The sequence below is a fragment of the Halichoerus grypus genome, chromosome 2, assembly GCF_964656455.1.
Source record: "Halichoerus grypus chromosome 2, mHalGry1.hap1.1, whole genome shotgun sequence".
Taxonomy (NCBI): domain Eukaryota; kingdom Metazoa; phylum Chordata; class Mammalia; order Carnivora; family Phocidae; genus Halichoerus; species Halichoerus grypus.
In genome coordinates, this window is record NC_135713.1 from 68,351,550 (window position 1) to 68,372,459 (window position 20,910).

General features: G+C 35.6%; 1 protein-coding gene across 6 annotated transcripts in view; it reads right to left on the minus strand.

Moving 5' to 3' along the window:
• The window catches only part of FER (FER tyrosine kinase), a 418,533-nt gene that overhangs the window by 259,071 nt on the left and 138,552 nt on the right, over positions 1-20,910 (minus strand). The window lies entirely within an intron of this gene.

The following is a 20,910-nucleotide window of genomic DNA, read 5'->3' on the forward strand; positions in this document are numbered from 1 at the left end:
ATTGAAGCAATAGACAGTAGCTATCAGACACCATGTAATAAATAAATAAAAGGGTACATATATTTGAACTACTCTTTTGTACTAAAGAATCTCAAAGGACTCTTATGAAACAAACAAAACTGACAGACTCAAATTTAACCAGTCATTCCAATTACACATAACATTCTAACTCATATTGACTTTAGGAAATCTGCAGTTACCTTTATTTAAATCTGGGAAACCCTCAAAAACAACAGAAGAGTATCTTGGGAGTTAAAATATTTTTTCCTCTAGCATTTTTCAAAAAGATTGATTCTTGAAATAGGAGAGCTAGCCTGACAAAGGACTGAAGATAGTGAAGAACAATTATGGTTTCTTTAAAAGTTATACTTTGTAAGATATGTAGGTCATGTGAGCATAGAGAAATTTAATCAAGACATGCATAAGAATATATACTCCCTCTAGCCATTTATCAATGATTTTGATTAAATAGTTCAAAATTTTGGTACAAAGAGCACTTAGCTTATTAAAAACATGTTCAGGAATGGCATAATATGTATCCAGAAATAAAAATGTATTATTTAATCAAAATTTGCCAATTAAAGTTAAATACTATTTCCAGGACTTAACCTTTTATCAATATGAATGCTAGAAATCTCAAGACCAGGTCTCTATCCTTCTATAATAGGCTCCAATCTGCTTAAGTTAATAAAGCACCCACTGGATGTACTGGTATATTCAGAAGTTCATTAACTATTTCATCAATAGGCAATAAGTAGTGTAGAGTTGACAAAAATGAACAGCTTACTAAACTACTGGCCTAGAGCAGTCAGGCATAACTCCAAATATCAGACTTGAAATCAAGAATATCTTTGATCAGTGACAGCATTAAACCACAATTTTTCATCTGAAAATTAAAAATGGGTATTCACCACATTTTCACAAAATTATTAAAGGTACAACAATGGCCATTATTATTTAAAATGGTATTTTTATAAGAATCATTACATTGAAGAAAAAGTTTAAAGACTGATAATTTGAACATTCACCAAATCCCTTTGCTCCTACTGAATTCCCCAGCAATTTCATAACTAGCCTTGGCCATCCCTGTCCTTACAGAAAAGAATACTGCAATCTGTATCTATTGGAAGTGCTCATAGAAAAAATAACAAATCTCATTTTCACCCATCAGCTTGAGGCAAAGGTTCTATATAGCTCTGACTACAGAGCTCACTAAACCTCTAAATAAGGCCTCTCTAGAAAGGTTTCCTGTGGCTAACTCATTTAGAGCAGCAAAAGCTTGTGAAGATTCTAATAAAGTGTCTGAGAAGTTATGAATGGTACTTAAATTTTTATTCCTGACGAGTTTTCCACCCCACAACATTCTTTTTGGTTCTGATTATATATTTTCTGACTCAAGATGTAATTAAAGTAAAAAACCGATTTGTTGAATTAGAAGGGGCAGCACCGAATATGGAGAGGCTCTATTTTATTAAAGGCCAGAGGGAGTATATATTCTTGTACATGTCTTGATTAAATTTCCCTACGCTCACATGATCTACATATCTTATACAGTATAACTTTTAAAGGAACCATAATTGTTCTTCACGATCTTCAGTCCTTTGTCAGGCTAGCTCTATTTCAAGATCTATACTGTAAATATTCTCTCCTTGCCAAACATTATGAGCAGCTGCAATGTGTTTTATCTGAGATTCAGAAAAGGTTAGGGAGAAGAAACTTTCCTGTAAAGGAGGAGAAAAGCTGCTACAAATATTTGTAACGTCTTGTCGTAATCAGATGGATTCACAATTTCTAGGATGGGTAAGAAAAAGAGAAAGTTGCTCAGAGCCAATCTAGGCCTATTTACCACCAGCTGCTATGCCCAAAAGTCCACAGCAAGCTCAGCAGATATTTTTTTTAATATCCAAGGGAATTTGAATAAAATTCTACAGGGGTAGGGCATTTGATTCTAATATATATTTTCATGGCTTTAGACCCTGCAAAAATTCTTCCAAAGCCCCAAAATACCATTTAGCCATAATCAACCAGAGCTTTTCAGAAGTCAAAATTCATTCCTCAGGGAGTATTTTAAACCTCCTTAACTCCTGATAAACTCACAATTAGCATTTAAAATGCAAAGAATGTAAAGAACTTTATTGCTAACTGATGTGATGCTGAAAGAAGAGGCATTACTTTTTCTAACTTTCAGTGTAAGGAAAAAATATCAATGATTTCCTTAGCCTTAGTCTCTCATTGAAATTATAAACTGTATTATTTTTGCATTATTTGTATTTTTTCTAACCAGAACACCTTTGCATAGCTATACTTTATTCCAAGTAAAATCCTGATCTTTTATTACTACTACTCAAACTGTAGTAAAATATCTACATAATTCACTGACAGAGATATGATATTTCCATTTGAAATAATACCAAGAGAAACAATTCAGTAAAGGATGAATCTTAATTAAACAATAATCCTAGACAAAGAATAAAGAAAAAAGGTCATCTCACCAAAAAAAAAAATTTTTTTAAAGAAAGGAATCTGTAATTTCCTTCTCATTAAGAAACTAAACAAAACAAAAACAAACATACACCAGATGCAATATAAAAGCATTATCAAAAAGCACTCTAGCCTTCTTCTTCTGCTTCATCTGATAAAATAAAGCAGCTAACTGAGGAAAATTATACGAGAACAACACCCAATCAGGGCATACTCTGTCAGTGGGTGAAAGGCCAGCACCTCCAATGATCAATCTCAACACTGGCATAGTAGTCCAACTAAATTAGTCTTTATTTTTCACACAGTTCTAAAATCGAAATAATTCAGCAATTGAAATAATCTCCTGAATTAAGGACAGTCAAGACAAGCCCTTTCAGACTGAAAAATTATTACGGCAAATACAATCTTTTACTCACTCCACAGGCTGTGAACTTTTCTCATTAGCAACAATTTTCCCTCAAAACTTTATCCTTTTTCTAAGCACCTGTTCCATCACCATCTTTATTCCCTACTAATGGCCTCACCTCTCCACACAGAAAATAGAAATGATCAGGTGAGAATTCCTTGGACTTTCTGTTCCTTCCTCATCCTCCCACTGACAAATGTAACCCCCACCCCATCTGCCTGGGTGAGGGGCCTCCATCCTCCAGACAATGTTCTCTGGCCCACTCTGCTCTTTTCCTATTGGGGGAAAGAACTGGGGTCTACCAGGGAGTCCTCACTCTTCTGGAGGCTACCCCTGCTTTTTACTGGTTCTTTGCCTCCCATACTATTAAAAAAAAAGTCAAACTAAACTTAAAATCTTATTTAACTCTCTCTACCCATTGATCATTATTCTAACTTTCCCTTCCCTCCAAAATTTAGCTACCTCAAAGTGCTACTAGAGAAAAAGTAAAAAACAATTATATAACCATGTCAGCTTATTCCTTATTATCCACTTGCTTCTCACCTCACTGGCTCCACCTACATCCCCCATATAACCTCAACATCACTAAACTCTTTAGGTACTTTATTTGGCTTTTTCCCCAGAACATTTTCCTGTTGGCTCCTTCCCTCTTTTCCCAACCTTCAGTGACATCACTGTCTCTTGGTTTTTCTCCTATCTATCTAACTGCTCTACCTCATTCTCTTTAACAACATCCTCTTTCATTGCCTGCCTCTTAAATGCTGATGACTCAATATTCCTATCCTTGGCCCTCTCTCTTCTTTCTCCCTACGTGAACATATTTATCTCCATCACTTCAATTACCATCTACTTGATGATCATTCCCAAAAGCTACATCTCAGAGCCAGACCTCCAACTAGGACTCATCATCCTTCCCCACATCTAGCCTACTTCTATTCCTATGATCCTTACTTTTTTTTTTTAATTTTATTATGTTATGTTAATCACCATACATTACATCATTAGTTTTTGATGTAGTGTTCCATGGTTCATTGTTTGCGTATAACACCCAGTGCTCCATTCAATACGTGCCCTCTTTAATACCCATCACCAGGCTAACCCATTCCCACCTCCCTCCCCTCTAGAACCCTCAGTTTGTTTCTCAGAGTCCATAGACTCTCATGGTTAGTCTCCCCCTCCGATCCCCCCCCTTCATTTTTCCCTTCCTACTAGCTGCTTCTTTTTTTTTTTCTTAACATATAATGTATTATTTGTTTCAGAGGTACAGGTCTGTGATTCAACAGTCTTACACAATTCACAGCACTCACCATAGCACATACCCTCCCCAGTGTCTATCACCCAGCCACCCCATCCCTCCCACCCCCCACCACCCCAGCAACCCTCAATTTGCTTCCTGAGATTAAGAATTCCTCATATCAGTGAGATCATATGATACGTGTCTTTCTCTGATTGACTTATTTCGTTTAGCATAATACCCTCTAGTTCCATCCACGTCGCTGCAAATGGCAAGATTTCAGGGGTTTTTTTGATGGCTGCATAATATTCCATTGTACATATATACCACATCTTCTTTATCCATTCATCTATTGATGGACATCTTGGCGCTTTCCATAGTTTGGCCATCGTGGACATTGCTGCTATAAACATTGGGGTGCATGTACCCCTTTGGCCTATGATTCTTACTTTTGTAAGCAGTACAAATACAAAATTCCCAATGCAGAAATCTGAAGGTCAGTCTTAATATTTCTTCTCCCTCATATCCATATCCACTCAGTCACCAAAGATTTGTATTGTAAAGTAACTCTAAAACCATTCCCCTATTTTGGTACCCCCTGGCATGACTAGCTCAGGCATCAGCAATCCCCCTGGATTGCTCTTTGCCACTGTGCCCTACAGAGCCCCCACAGAGCTCTTTGTAGAAAGGTAAACAAGATCCTTTTACTCTGTTGCTTAACATCTTTGAATGGCTCCCCCATTGAGTTCACCAAAAAAATCCCAATTCACACACAAAGGTTTTTCCATAATATAGCCCCTACATACTTAATTCAATCCCCTCTCTCACCATTTTACCTTCCATGCCTATAATCTAGTCATATATATAAATACTGAAGATTTAGAATGCACAATATTTTCACTTTCCTGATCAATATATGATGCTTCTTCCCTTTGCTGAAATACTATTTCACTTTCTTTTTTTTTTTTTTTTTTTGGTCATAGTGATTGGAGGTGTGTGGCTGGACACCTCTTACCCACCTTTAAGACCCAAAGCAGACACCCAAAATCCTACCCTGAGATCAGGCACTCTAAATCTAGAGCACCCTTCTTATGTACTCTGATATACCTAGCATTTACTCTTACAGAACTCATCACACTCTCGTTATAATTATCTCTTAGCTTGTCTTTCACTAAACTGTGAGCTCCTTCAGGGTAGGACTTTATCTCATTTGGCTTTGTATACAAAACTAAGACAGTACAGATGGCATACTGCAGTTTCTAAAGTGGCCACAACAATATTTCCATCACACATGTTCTTACAATAGACTCTGACACTCCTACCGTTGAGAAGTGGGGGCTGTGTTCCCTACACTTGGATTTGGGCAGTCATGTGACTGTGGTAGAAGTGACATTACATGACTTCCAAAGCTAGGTCATAAAAACAGCTTCCTCCTGGTTCTCTTGGGACACATTCTTAAACCCAGACACCCCAGCCATAAGGAAGCTCAAGCAATTCATGGACAGATGCCACAAGGAGATGAAAAGAGCTTCGCTGGGCTCCTAGCCACCGGCGTCCAAACTGCCAGTCATGTGGGTGAACCATATTGGAAGTAGATCCTAAGGCCTCTAGTCCAAATGTTCTGGTTGACAACACATGGAGCTGGATATGCCTTCTGCATGGAACTCTTCCCAAATGGAGATTCATGAGCAAATTAAACGATTATTATTATTTTAGGTGTCTCTAAGTTTTGTAGTGATCTGTTACACAGCAGTAGATAGCCAGAACAGTGCCTGTCTTATAGTACATAAACACACATGTACACACACATACAACACACATATACACAAAGTTTGGTGAATCAATGAATAAATTCCCCATAAGTTAGATTTGGTGGATACAGCAGAGAACAACTACCAAATACTCTAATTAGGATATTTTAATTATCTTAGCCTTTTTCATTATAAAAAATAAATCTAGAAAATAAAACAAAAAATATTCAGCTTAAGGTAAATACTCTGTAATTTGCAGCAAGCCTGAGATATGGAACTTTGCCAAATACTGCAGAAGGCCTCCATGTGATGTGTTCTGATCACAACCACCTATATGCCTTCCTCCAAAGAAACCACTATCATGAATTCTATAGTAATCACTTAACTGCATTATTTTTAGTCTTATTTTTAGGCTCTGGTGTATATCCCTACACACTATAGTTTAGTTTTGATCATTTCAAAAATTTTTATTTAATCTATCTCTAAGCATCTTTTAATCTGTAAATTCCCTCTCCAGCCCTATATTTTCCTTATAATTTAGCTGTTTAAAAAAACCCAGCCACTTGACATCGTTTGCCACATCCTGGATTTTGATGATTTCATACCATGGGGCAGTCCAACACGTCCTCTGTCCTCTTTCCTACAAACTGGATGCTGGCATCAGAGACTAGGTCAGACTCAGAATCAGTACTTTTAGTGAGATCATGGTGGCATATATCAGGAGATTAAATAATATCTGGTTGTTTCTCTTTCTGTTATATCTGCAGCTATTGATGCTTAATGTCTAGATCCACTAATCACTAATTCATTGTGTATTGTAAAATATTGATATTCTTTCAAATCCTACCATTTCTTTTCCATTTATTAGTTGGAATATTTCCATAAAAAGATGCTTTCCCTCATCTATTATTTGATTAATCAGTAATAATTACCTGGTAATATAGTTCATATAGAAAAGGCAAAATAAATGTTTAACTGTTTTACATGAATATATTTTTTATTTTTTTTAAGATTTTATTTATTTGAGAGACAGAGAGAGAGCAAGCCTGCATGAGTGGGGGAGGGGCAGAGGGAGAAGCAGACTCCCTGCTGAGCAGAGAGCCCAGATGTGGGGTTCGATTCCAGGACCCTGAGATCACGACCTGAGCCGAAGTCAGATGCTTAACCCACTGAGCCACCCAGGCGCCCCTATATGAATATATTTTTTAAATTTAGAGTCTTTGAAACAGAAAATAAACAAATTAAGACAAATCTTAAATATAATCATTGGAAAATGAATAATGAATATTTAAATGGGAAAATAATGATGAGGGTGATGATGAAGAAGATAAAAATAATCAGAGTTAATACTTACTGTGTAACAAACTTTTTTAAAGACCTTTACATATATTAACTCATGTTATCCTCACAACAATATATGGGGTAGGTACTACTATTTTCTCTTTTCTACAGATGAGGACACTGAAGCACAGTTATTAAGTGGTCAAAGCAAGATACAGGCATGGATAATGGACCCTACAAGCATTTAAAGGTGGTCCACAAACCTACAGATATTCTCAAGTTCAATGATGTATTTCTATGGAATCTTACAGGATAATCTCCATTTAGCACCACGATATTTAGTTATGTGACAGTGAGAGATGATCCCATAAAAAACTTAGAAAGTGGATAATCAAGTTCTGAATCTACTTTAAACCTAGCTCTAGTTATCCATAACTCTTTTAAATTCTTTTCCTTGGCCATCTTCAATTTCCCATCTCTCTTTGGATGAGAAGTTTTAACTCAAATAGATATTTTAACTTTCTTCCCCTTAGCTTGTCCAAATTCCTAATATAAAATTCAATATACCTAAGTTCTTTTGCTGACTTATGAAAAGCCGTATTTTCTTTTTCTGACTTAAGAAAATTCCTATCCACTTTTCTGACTCGAAGTCATCCCATCTCTGGCTTCAATTAAAACTAGTATTTTATGGTATCTTAATGCACTGATATAAACTAATAACTATGTTATTGTTTCACAAAAGTAACATGAGAAGTTGTCTCTAACATCTTTCATTGAAATAACATTTTCTAAATGTCTGACACTGAGATAGAAAGTTCTGGAGCTATTACATAGAGTAATAATCTCCATATCAGAACAAAGTATTTTAACTGGGTCTTTACAATTTAATGTAAACAGATACTTGTCCTACCATTTACTTACATTTACTTGTAAACATTATTCTTCAGAAGTTCTTTTATTTGAATTACAAAAACACCATAATACTGGAAAAGTTTACTTTTAAATAAAGATACATAAATTAAATGCTGACTGGCCCATTATACATACTGTTCATTATTTTAAAGCCTTTACACAAGAGTGGACAAGTTAAAAGTATATTAAAAACTGTATCAGCCAATGAATTCTTAGCAAAGCAATTCAACCAACAAAGTACTCAAGCATACTGAATCATTGGACTGGTAAAGACTCTTAAAAAAATAAGTTTAAATAAAACTTATATTTTTAAGAAACCACATTCAAATCAGCTGGAAATAACTCTGATTCTACAGCTTATCCTTACATTCCCTTAACAGAAAGCAATGTTATTTAGATAATATGAGGTCTAAAAAAATTAACAAGAACTCATCATTTTAAAAATTCATGTTAAGGAGATATGAAAAAATGAAGCAAAATACAAGCCATGCAGATATAATATGAATCATTTGGACTTCAATTCGTTGGGTATTATGAAATGGCTATTCCTAATCAGAATGCTTAAGATAGTAAAGAAAATGCTTTCTTAACCAGTTTTGTTTTTATGTAAATAATGCTTACATAAACCAGGACAGGAAAAAAAAATGTACAAGTACAAAGATTGACACTCATCTGGTTAGTCTACATGAGATCTATTACAATTTCATAATTAATTCTGCCTTCAACAGGCATGTCCCAGTTCACTAGAATCATTTGGTAGATTAATGCAAGAGTTTCATTTCGGAAATATAACATGTGGTTTTCTTAAAAAGACATCTGAGGCAGATTTAAATGGGAAATCTGTGTTGAATGGCTATTTGTGATTAGCTAACTGGATTTATTAATTTAAATACAGTTATTACATTTAGCAAATAATTAATAATAATTTTTTCACTTAAACAACAGTTTCACTTTCTTCATACTAAGGATAAACTGAGTATATCAATGAAGAATGTGAATCTCAAATGTAAATCATTAAATATGAGTCATCAAAAGAAACAAAGGATATTGTACTGTATGTAAAGTTACCTCGAACGCAGAAGACATTTAATATACTTTTGGACACTGTGTTATGAAGTTGATATAATAGTCTACGAAAATTTATAAACTATTAGTAATATGCCTACACATGCATTTTTCATACACAATCTTCAATTAAAAAATTTCCTAAATATTTTTATCATTCCTTAAGTTACTGACAAATGTTTATTTTGTCATGCGGTATTAAAAAGAAATTTATATATGTCAATTATATGTCAATTATATGTCAATATAATTGACATATATGTCAATTATATCTCCAAAACTCTTTTAAAAAGACAGGAGTGTGTAGCCACACACAAAAAAAGAAATTTGAAATAATCTAAAACTTTATTTAAAACATGCCTTTTAAAAAAGATACTGTGTTACATAAAAAGAAGTTCCTTTTAATGTCTTTTTTATAAGAACAACACAAAGACAGGGGCGCCTGGGTGGCTCAGTCATTAAGCATCTGCCTTCGGCTCAGGTCATGATCCCAGGGTCCTGGGATCGAGCCCCGCATCAGGCTCTCTGCTCCGCGGGAGGCCTGCTTCTCCCTCTCCCACTCCCCCCTGCTTGTGTTCCCTCTCTCGCTGTGTCTCTCTCTGTCAAATAAATAAAATCTTTAAAAAAAAAAAAAAAAAAAAAAAAAAAAAAAAAAAGAACAACACAAAGACAAAAATAACAAATAAATAACCAGCAATATTACATTTGTTGGTACATTTTTTTTTTCTGTAAAGAGCTAGATAGGAAATATTTAGGCCATATGGTCTCTGTCACCACTACTCAACTCTGCCCATATAGCATTGTAGCATGAAAGCAGCCAGAGACAAATACATCAACAAATGAGCATGGCTATGTTCCAATAAAACTGTATTTATGGATGTTGAAATCTCAATTGCACATAATTTTTGTATGTCACAAAATATAGTCTTTTTGGTTTTTTTTTTCAATTACTTAAAAATGTAAAAACAATTCTTAGTTTGTAGGCCATAAAAAAATAGGCAGTTGGCCAGATTTGGCCCATGGGTAAAAGTTTTTCAACTGCTGTTATATTATATCACTTAAATTATAGAAACTATACAACAGAAGCTTTATAAGCAATCATCAGGAGGATAGATAATGGAGTCAGACTGAGAGAGTTCAAATCCTAGCCCTACCACTTCCAATCTCTATCACTTAGGACAAGGTGCCTAGCTCTCTGTACACTGATTTCCTTCTCTATAAATTGGGAATAATAATAGTACTGTCTATTAGGAATAGTAATAGTTCTAGCCAGTAAGTCAGCTAAAAGGATTTAATATAGCATGAAAAGGACTTAACAAAGCTCCTGGCACCAATAACTAGTAAATCCTCTCAAAATACACTGCTGCCGCCATCATAATCAAAATACAGGAAAAGTTCTATTTCATAGAAGTAAGTATTATAATATACAAAGACATTCTACCTCTAAATTTCTACAGGCAAAATCAGAAAAATCTGTTTTAAAAAACAGTCATAACATTTTAGAGCTGGAAGATTCTAGAAAAATAATCTTGTTTTATCAGAAGCTCAGAGAGGTTTGTGATCCAACTCTGAGTTAGGTCAAAGCCAGGACTAGAATCAAGTGTTTCCATCTACATTATGAGCCCAGAAAGTCCTCTATTTATTGTACCTTTGTAGCAATTAAGCAGACATTTATTGACCAAAATTTAAACAACATTTCTTTTTGAGGGATTTGGGAAAGAGTACTTGAGAGGTATGAGATGAGGGGCTGGCAAAAGCTATTCCAGGAAGGCAAGATAGCATAGTGGTTAAGAGCAAAAATACGGTATCAGAGCTGAATTTAAATTTCAGCTGCTTGACCATATGACCTTGGGCAAATTCACTTAATATTTCTGGGGCTCATAGAGTAGCTAATAAAAACATATTTGAATGAACAGCCAAAAGAACTAGCTTCTCTCAAAGTTAAAGGTCTCACCCACAACCAAAGCTTCAACTTCTGAAAACTTTCTTGATGATTAAAGAGAAGACACACACTAACTGTAATAGATTGGGGCCCCCCAAAAGATATGTAAATGTGATCTTACTTGGAAAAAGCGATTTTGCAGACACAACTAAATTAAGAATCTCAAAGGGAGATCATCCTGGATTACCCAGGTGGGTCCTAAATCCATGACAAATATCCTTATAAAGAAGACTTAGAAGAGGAAAAAACACACAAGAGAAAGTGATGTGAGGTAGGAAACAGAGACCGGAGTGATGTGTCTACACACCAACACCCAGGATGGCCAGTGGCCACAAGAAGCTGGGAGGGAGCCATGGAATGGTTCTCACTCAGAGTCTCCAGAAGAAACCAATTCTGCAGACACCCTGACTTCGGACTTCTGGCCTCCAGAACTGTGGGAGAATAAATTTACGTTGTTTTGAAGCCACCAAGTCTGTGGCAATTTGTTAGGCAACTAATACATAGCTGACAAACAACAGATATTTACTTTGTAAGGTAATCATCAGCTACTCTAAACAAACCAAAAATAAAAATGACCCTTCATCAGGAAAACTGGTCAAAAATTGCATTATTCTTATAAACTCTCATACAGTAAGATTAAAATGTGCATATATGCACTTTTTTCTCTTTCATTTCCCACTGCAGATTTTAGAAACATCTCCGATTAGAACAACACCATGCCCCAAAATCTGTCAGAGGTATCACTGCAGTCCCAAAGACAGTTTTTCTCAGCAGGAGCCCTAATAATTCGAGAAACTATACAGCAATATTCGCAGCTCAGTGTTCTGAGGTCCCAAGATTTTCTCTCTCTGGGTTTTCGTTCACCTACAGTGCAGTAGCGAAACGCTAACTTTTTCATTTGCTTTGCTAGCATCTACTTTCACACTAATTAGCACATGTGGTTTGAAGTTCCTTTTGATATTTTGGGGCCCAATTTTGTTTCTGATAATAAGGTGCCAGCAAATAAAGAAGAAATTTCAAAGTCAACTAACTCCCAGGACAAAAAATAAGTTGATCAATAAAAGTTTATGCAGATAGGCATATATTAAAAAGATCAACAGTGAAAATAAGTATAAAAATTACTGGACTATAGTCTTTATTCTATCACATATTTCCCCAAAAGCAGTTATAGAACAAAACTATTTCATATAGAATCAGTGGCACAAGGAACCTTCTGAGCTAAGAGATTTTCTATTTCAACCTTTTCACTTTCTAAGAAATGAGAAAATGGAGGTCAGAGGAGGTGAAATGACTTGCCCCATGACACACATATGATGACAAAGCTACCTCTTCCCTTACTCTCCTTTCCACTATTATGCATTGCCTACATTTCCTCCAGGAAGTCATCCAAATGCAGGGTATTGGTCACTCATTCAAAAATTTAAGGCGTGGGGGGGAGGGGTGGTAATTACACTAAAGTGGAATTTTTACACTGCAACAGTTATTACATTCAAATTTATGACATTAAGTATAAAACTGTGGTTCATTTACACCTAAAAAATGATGCACTATTTTCAACACCACATCTCAGGAAATATTATAAAAACAGAAATGGAGCAGTACTACTTAATTAATAATAATTATAAGACTGAGGAATGCTGGTAATATGAAGACACATGCATGCACATACACAGAGCCATTACGGTGGAATGGTGAAAGGTCAGACATGACTGAAAATGACAAAATTTTAATGGCAGATAAAATGATCTATTTTTTTATTAAAAATAAAACACTAAGATAGGGGAGAGGGTTTTGAATACAGACACAGGAAAGTCTGGATCCATATTTCAGAAATGCCTCATTCAGTGGCTTATAAATTTATTAAATCTCAAAGTAGTTCAGTGAAAAGCCAAATTATTTTTGTGTAAAATATTGTCCAACACATGAAGAAAAGTAAGAGTAATTCCACTACTGCTAAGTTTTAAGGGCTATGTCAAAGAAGACAGACATAATATACCACTCTAATTCTCTGCTGAAACAAGAATATTGACCTTCTTAGGAAATGGCTTTAACACTGAGGGTAGCTAACATTTACTGAGCACTAACTGTGCTCTGTACGTACATGCATTGTTCTGTGGATTTAATTGTCTATACAGCAGGTCCTGTTATCCTCATTTTATATTAGAAAGCCAAAGTTTGGAGTGGGCAAATCTATAATGTAATCTAAATCAAATCATTTCTTCCCTTCCCTACACTGACTGGGCAGCAACAAGATAATTTATAGAACAAAAGAATTAATAACTGGAATTTTTAAAAATCAGCTTCACTGCTCTAAGAATTATACAAATTCTCGTGAGGCTTCAAAGGTATAAAAAAATCAAGTGGCTAATTATAGTATCTTAAAACTTGAGTAAAAATTCAGAATTTTTAAAAGAATGATTTACTTTGGAACTAAATTGGCACTAATGAGATGTCTCATTTGGCTATATCTTTAAAAAAGGGCTACCCTCACAAAATAAATTATGCATTTCTGTCTTCTTATAGAGTTCAAACTGAATGTAATTTGCCTTTATCTTGCTGAGTTAAGGCTATAAGACTCAGTTTTGGAATTTCTTCCATCCATATTTTGTACTTTTTTTTTCCAGATTCCTCCCTTGGTGTTAAAATATGGGTTATTACAGAGTGCCTGGGTGGCTCAGTCGGTTAAGCGTCTCCCTTCAGCTCAGGTCATGATCCCAGGGTCCCTGCATAGTGCCCCACGTTGGGCTCCCTGCTCAATGAAGAGCCTGTTTCTCTCTCTACCCCTCCCTCCTGTTCTGCTCTCTCTTGCTATCTCTCTCTCTCTCAAATAAAGTCTTAACTAAAATCTGGGTTATTACTTCTGCTACCGACGATGCCTGACTCCACTCCACCTACGCCACGTCTGCATTTGCTATCTACCATTTGCTGTTTCTAATCTATGGTACTTTCAGAAATCATGAAAGTAAGTTTATTAGAACTGTTTCTAAATATGAGCAAAAAGTTCTAAGATTCTTACTGAGTAAAGCATATGATCTCTATGATGTGAACTTAGTTACGTTCATCTGTGAAATCTCGTTAAGATTACTCTGAGTGTGTGTGACATGACCAGGTAACCCCTTAAAAGAGACTGGTCTCTTCCTGAAGGCAGAGCTTCAAAGAATGAGAGAGATTCAGTGTGAGGATGTTGACTGGAGGAAGCTACGTAGCCAGGTATTTTGGTGGCCTCTGAAAGCTACAAGTGGTCCCCAGCTGACAGCAAGCAACAAAATGAGGACCTCAATCCTACAACTGCAAAGAATGAATTCTACCACAACCACATGAGCTTGAAGAAAACCCCAAGCTCCAGATGAAAACACAGCCCAGCCAACACCTTGACTTTAGTCTCACAAGACCCTGAGCAAAAAACTCAGATGCCATGACTGGATTTCTGACCCACAGAACTGCGAACCAATAAATGGGTCTTCTTTTAAGCCATAAAGTTTGTGGTAATTGGTTAAACAGCATAGAAAAACTAACAGAAGGTCTCCCAGCATTTGCCTCTTACTGACTGCTCCTTTCCTGAAATTCTTTATGAGGCATCTGTTCTCTTGGATTGCCTCTTTCCCTTCTCCTGTTACTCCCCAGTCTCCACGGTAAGCCTTACTTGCCCTACCCACCTGGTGTTCCCCAAGCTTCTGGCCTTAGCCTTTTCCTCACACTACAATATCTTCCTACATGATCCCTTTTATTTATTTATTTATTTATTTATTTATTTATTTATTTATTTTGAGCAAATGTTTGTTGAACAACTACACTGTTCCAGACAGTAATCCAGGCTCTAGGGAGCTTTCAGTGAGAAAAAAAAAAAAAAAAAAAAAAAACAAACAGAAAAAATACCTGTTCCTGTGGAGTGTTCAGAGATGACTCCTTTCTCTATGACAACCAAGAAAGACTTGTCTCCTGTGTTCCAGACACAAATGGCCAGATGTTTTGCAGATTTCTCCACTGAAATCCCCAAAAGTCTCTTACAGTCACTTATTATTTTTGTTGAACTTTATATTTTACCCTATGCTTTCAAATGCATCTACACACACACATATCCCTGCTTCCCTCCCTCCCTCTCTTCAAGACGTGGCTTGGATTCTCTCCAAGACCAACTTCTCTACCTATCCCACAATGCCCTTCCACTTCCTTTCAATTTCACTCCATTAATTTACTCCCATTATCCCCTTTCATCTGAACTTTCAACATTCTCCTCTCTACTGATTCTTCCTCTCTACTCATTCCTGTAAGCAAAGTCATCTTTGATTCTACAAATGAAATTCTGTAAGTGGAAGTCATCTGTAATTCTGTATCTACTGATTCTGTGAGCAGTGAAATCTCCCATCCTTTTAAAACTAAGAAATAACACTTTCTTGACCCTGTGCATCCTTCAAACTACCATGCCATTACTCTCTTTTCCTGCTTATCCAAAATTCTCCTGAGTAGTGTACACTGTCTTCTGTTAATAATCACAATTATGGGGTGCTTGGGTAGCTCAGTCAGTTAAGTGTCCACCTTCGGCTCTGGTCATGATCCAGCCCCACGAGTCAGGCTCCCTGTTCAGCAGGGAGTCTCTTCTCCCTCTCCCTCTGCCTCTCCCCGCCTGCTCACGCTCTCGCTCTCTTTCTCTCTCTCTCTCGGGCTCAAATGAAAAAATAAAATCTTTAAAAAAAATTTTTTAAATAATTAAAATTATTTGGTGCATTTCTTTTGTATAAAGCAAACTACAAGGCAACATTCCTGCTTTATCATTTAATCCTTTAAAAACAATAAAAAATCAGGTGCCTATGTGGCTCAGTTGGTTAAGTGGCTGCCTTTGACTCAGGTCATGATCCCAGGGTCCTGGGATCAAGCCCCACATTGGGCTCCCTGCTTTGCAGGGCGTCTGCTTCTCCCTCTCCTTCTGTGCTCTCTCTCCCTCAAGTAAATAAATAAATCTTTAAAAAAATAAATAAAAAATAATTATTATCCCCATGTTACAAATGGAAAAGCTCAAACTCAGAAAGGTGAAGTGACTTGTCTAAAGTCCCACATTCTGGACTTAAATACAAATATACCTTATTCTTAAATATTCTGAAACCGTTTCTTCAAGTGAAACCTCACTTCTTCACCCCACTCACAACCATATCCACTGCAATCTGATTACCACCCTTACCACTCCACAGAAACTATTCCCAATTGAAGTCATTAACAACCTCCTAAAAATTGCCAAAATCGAAGAAAGCTTTTCAGTCCTTATATTTCATATTTCTTCTCTTTCTTTGTCCTCTCTCTGCTTTAATTATACTGATCTCTCCTAAGTCTTAATCTCCAGCTTCAGAAGGACATACCAAACTGCCTGCCAGTCACGTCTAGAGGAAAGTTCAGGACACATCAAACTTAGCGCCCCGAACTGAAATCATTAGCTCCCATCTGCTCCTCCCACTTCAGTTACTTACTGAGCAGAACCAGTAGGATCTCAGTCACCCAAGTGTCTGGTAGCCATCCGCCACTCACACCTATGCCTTTCCCTCTCATTCACTCTGTAGAGCCATGTTATTCACTCTTTCCTGCTGTCTTAACCCCCTCAAAATCATACTCGCTTTTTTACCTTAGATTTAAAAATCTGTAATAATTTATAAAATATAAACATTAACATCTAACCAAAACCTAAGCTAAGTTTATATGAACTATCAACTAATAGAGTTTAAAGGCTTTATGCTTATAAGTATTCTATATATATTTCAAAATGAATGATAGCATACATTTGTGATTAAGTAGAGAATTATAATTTTAAAATAATAGTTTGCTTACCATTTTTCATGACCATTCTTTAAAAAAAAACAGTTTACTACTAGATTTAGAGTATTCTTAACTTCGAGCTGAGGCCATATTCTGGAACAATTTTTAAATCAATCAAATTTTACTCTATTATTGTTCCTCTCATTACAGCCCCTCATTAGCAAGTTAAAGAATTTTCATTTCATGGTGGCCATCCACTCGTGGTACCACTCCTTTAGGAAACAAACAAACAAACACCCTATAATCTTTACAAGCTCAATTCCTTATGATGCTCAAGTGTCTTCTTCCTGTTAACTTAAATACAAAGGAAAAGCTAACCTTTCATTGGGTGAAATCATGCAGTAAATAAACCATGTCACCAAGGATTTCTGGAATTCTAGTAAACGGTATCTTGAATAGTGTCTAGATTCCAGCTGGAAACATCTGGTGATGACAGGAATTGACTTGCAAGATGTAGCTTTATCTAATAAAGTATTTGCCCTTGCTTCTGTCAGCACTTAGAGTGGATTAGCAATAATACCTTCTGGAACAGAACAATCTATTTTTGTGTGCTTCTTCAATGTAAGGCTTTTTTTCTTGGCAAAGAGAAGCTTTAAGGCAGCCAATACTTTCTTGCTACCACAAACAAAACAGTCAGTTTTTACTAATTACTGCAGGATATATACTTTATAACATTAGAAATATAGAAATACTTCACCTGCTGTGATGGAGTGAGAAGGCTAAAAAACATTTCATGCCCTTCCTCTTTCCCCAGTCCCCATAGAAGCACTAGAGTCTATATTCTGTGATGAATTTTCATCATACATTCAGTGTTCTCATACGTCTATAGACATGATGCTTCATCAGGATAAAGTTTATGTAAATAATATTTTTTAAATCCACAGAAGGGCATAACAAAAAGTAAACTATAAAGGCCTCAGCAATTATTTGGCTAAGTGATTAAATAGTCTGAAGTATTCACCTATCATCTATGTTTTTGTTTTATTTTAAAATTTTGAACATAATTTCTACCAATTCCACTCCCTTTCATTCTCTTTAAGAAAAGAGCAAAAAGAGGGACGTCTAGGTGGCTCAGTTGGTTAAGCATCTGCCTTCGGCTCAGGTCGTGATCCCAGGGTCCTGGGATCGAGCCCCGCATTGGGCTCCCTGCTCAGTGGGGAGCCTGCTTCTCCCTCTCCCTCTGCCTGCCACTCCCCCTGCTTGTGTTCTCTGTCAAATAAATAAATAAAATCTTAAAAAAAAAAAAGAAATAAAAGAGCAAAAACAGTCTTAGTGTATATATATACTTTGAAGGGAGATGCCTTATAAAAATTATATCTTTCATAACTAGAATAACTCTTTTGTCTGGAATTAATTAGAAATTGAGCATATAAAGTAATAATCTAAAACCACACAATTAGCAAGAACAACCTGAAATAATGTACAATTACCTTATTTTCTCTTAACATATAAAATAGCTCTTAAAATCCTTACAGTCTTTTATTCATTCTTAGGAAAAAAGTTCTATGATAAATATCAAGAATGCATCAACCTAATTATTTTCAGAAATACTATTATCACATTACCAAACACTGAAATATGTATATAACTTTAAAACATCTGACATACTGTCAATTGGCAGGGCCAATTAGGCTTCCTAAGAATTTAACCAGAAACTAGGGAGCTGGGGGGAAGGAAAATCCCACACCTTCAAAATACAGAAATTTACTAAAGGCAAAATGCCATGGCCAGATTTTTAAATACTATAATCTATCATTATGTCTAGTGATGCACTAAAATTCCTCTACCTTAAAAAACAGTGCTACAACAAGCTCTTGTGGTCCAGTACCTTCTAAAACATACAAACAAACAAATAAGCAACAACAATGGAAACAGCAGTACTATGCTGACTGATATTTTCCTGTATTCACTAAAATTTTGCTTATTCTTTCAGCCAGGATTAAATTCAGTTATGTGCGGCAAAAATATGTCTAAAATTAACCTACCTGTATAAGAAGTCTGAAAAATAAGCAGTCCAGAGCTGATGCCAGTTACTCAAGAGGGACAAGGGCCAAAGAGCTTTCCTCCATCCTTACAAAAGGCCTCTTGACCTAAACTTGCTTATCAGCTACTATCCGTCAATCAATACTATATTAGATTGATGAACATAGAAACTAAGGTTTGGGATGGGTGTTCCACATGAATGATCAAGTCATCCCAAATGGCGCAGGGTATAAAAAGAGACAGTAAGCCAGAGAACTTATTCTTTGATAAATGAAGGGGAATGAACAGAAGCATGAAAGAGTTCATCAGTGAGGAGTAAACCAAACTTCACAAGCCTTGAAAACACAGAGGCTTTCACATTAGGGTGAAAGAGTAATAAAGGAGCATTAAGAACCACTTCTCAATGCCAAATTACATGGAATATGGGAGAATGAGGAATCTCCTCTTGAGAAGGAAGTTTGCTTACTAGAATAAGATTCCAGAGGGCACAGTAAAAAATGTGGAGAAGATGGAGAGCTTATGAGGATGCTTTAGGGAAGTGAAAAAACAGTAAAGAATGGATCTGCCATAGACAATACAGAATTAGTATTACATTAATAAGACTACTTGAAGAAGGGAACAGATGGCTAACAAAAGCAGCACAGTTGGGGTGGGGGAGGTGAAAGTTCACCAAGGGAAGACAAACTAGCCCTGGACAAGGTCCCAGTTCCAGGGGAATCCGAGTTTCTGGTAAAATGGAAGGCTCCTGCCTAAAAAAAGCCCTCATGAGTCAGTATGCATCCTGTGGTCATAAGGATTCACTGGGAACACCATTAAAGAATATCAGAGAGTAAAAACCAAAGATGTCAGAACATCCCTATGAAAGATTAGTGACTCCTTAAGAATTGAAAACCCTCCTTTGAACAATTCAGGTATGAAAGCACCACATAAGCTATTACATGTGAATCTGAATATGTGTATGTCTGACTGAGTGTAGTAACATCTGACTAAGCAGACTGACAACAATAAATGCTTAAATGTTTAAAAGTATATTTAGAGATTTATCATAGGTAATCACATTATATTTAGGTCAATAGCTAATAACCAAAGATAAATCATCAGAGTCATGGGTGGATACAAAAGAAAAGAAAAATGAATAAAAACTGAGAATAAAAATGATTTCAAAAACAATAAAGAGCATAACATTGTTTCTGAACAAATAATGAGATATACAAAAAATAAAAATATAAATACAGAAAAATATCAAGTAAGGGTCATAAAAATATATATCAGGAAACAAAGGGTAAAAAGGAAGCAAAACATTCCTTCAAAGCTACAGAAAATTAGAGTTGTACAAGTCACTGGCAAGTTGTGTGAGTCACTAATTATCTTGGGCTTCAGAGACATTATTATATATAAAATGATAGATTGGGCAGGATGACACCAATGGATTCTACATCCTCTAATATTTTTATGACTCCATAAATCAAGATAACACAAAACTTACAAGTGTAAGAAATGATTCTTCTATTTATGAATAGTACTTACTGAATGACGGCAGGACACTAATATTTATAGTACCTTAACTTAAATGTGGAATTTGGTGACATTAAAACAGGAATTATATATCTACTACAACTCTCAATAAATATAAGAAAAAAATATATGAAGGTATATAATCATTGAATATTCTTCTGACATTTTCCATTCTTATTTGAAGGCCAGAATTTGTTTTTCCTAACATAGTGAATATGGAAGAATGACAGCCTAAAATATAGGGGCATTAATTAAGGGACTTGGAGGATGCAGGCAATTAAGTTTAAACTGCAAAATAATTTATAAATATAATTCTTTACTAACACAACAGATTTAAGATAGGACTCCGCTCCTATTATTCATAGAAATTATGTTATCCATTAAAATATTAAGAAATTAGTGTGTTCCAGGTTACTAAATTAAACCATAAGAATTGATTATAAAATTAGTATCGAATTATATAGTTATATATCATAGTGAAAAGCTTTATCTTGTACTGTCACCAATTATTTAACACCTAAGAAGAAACAAATATTAT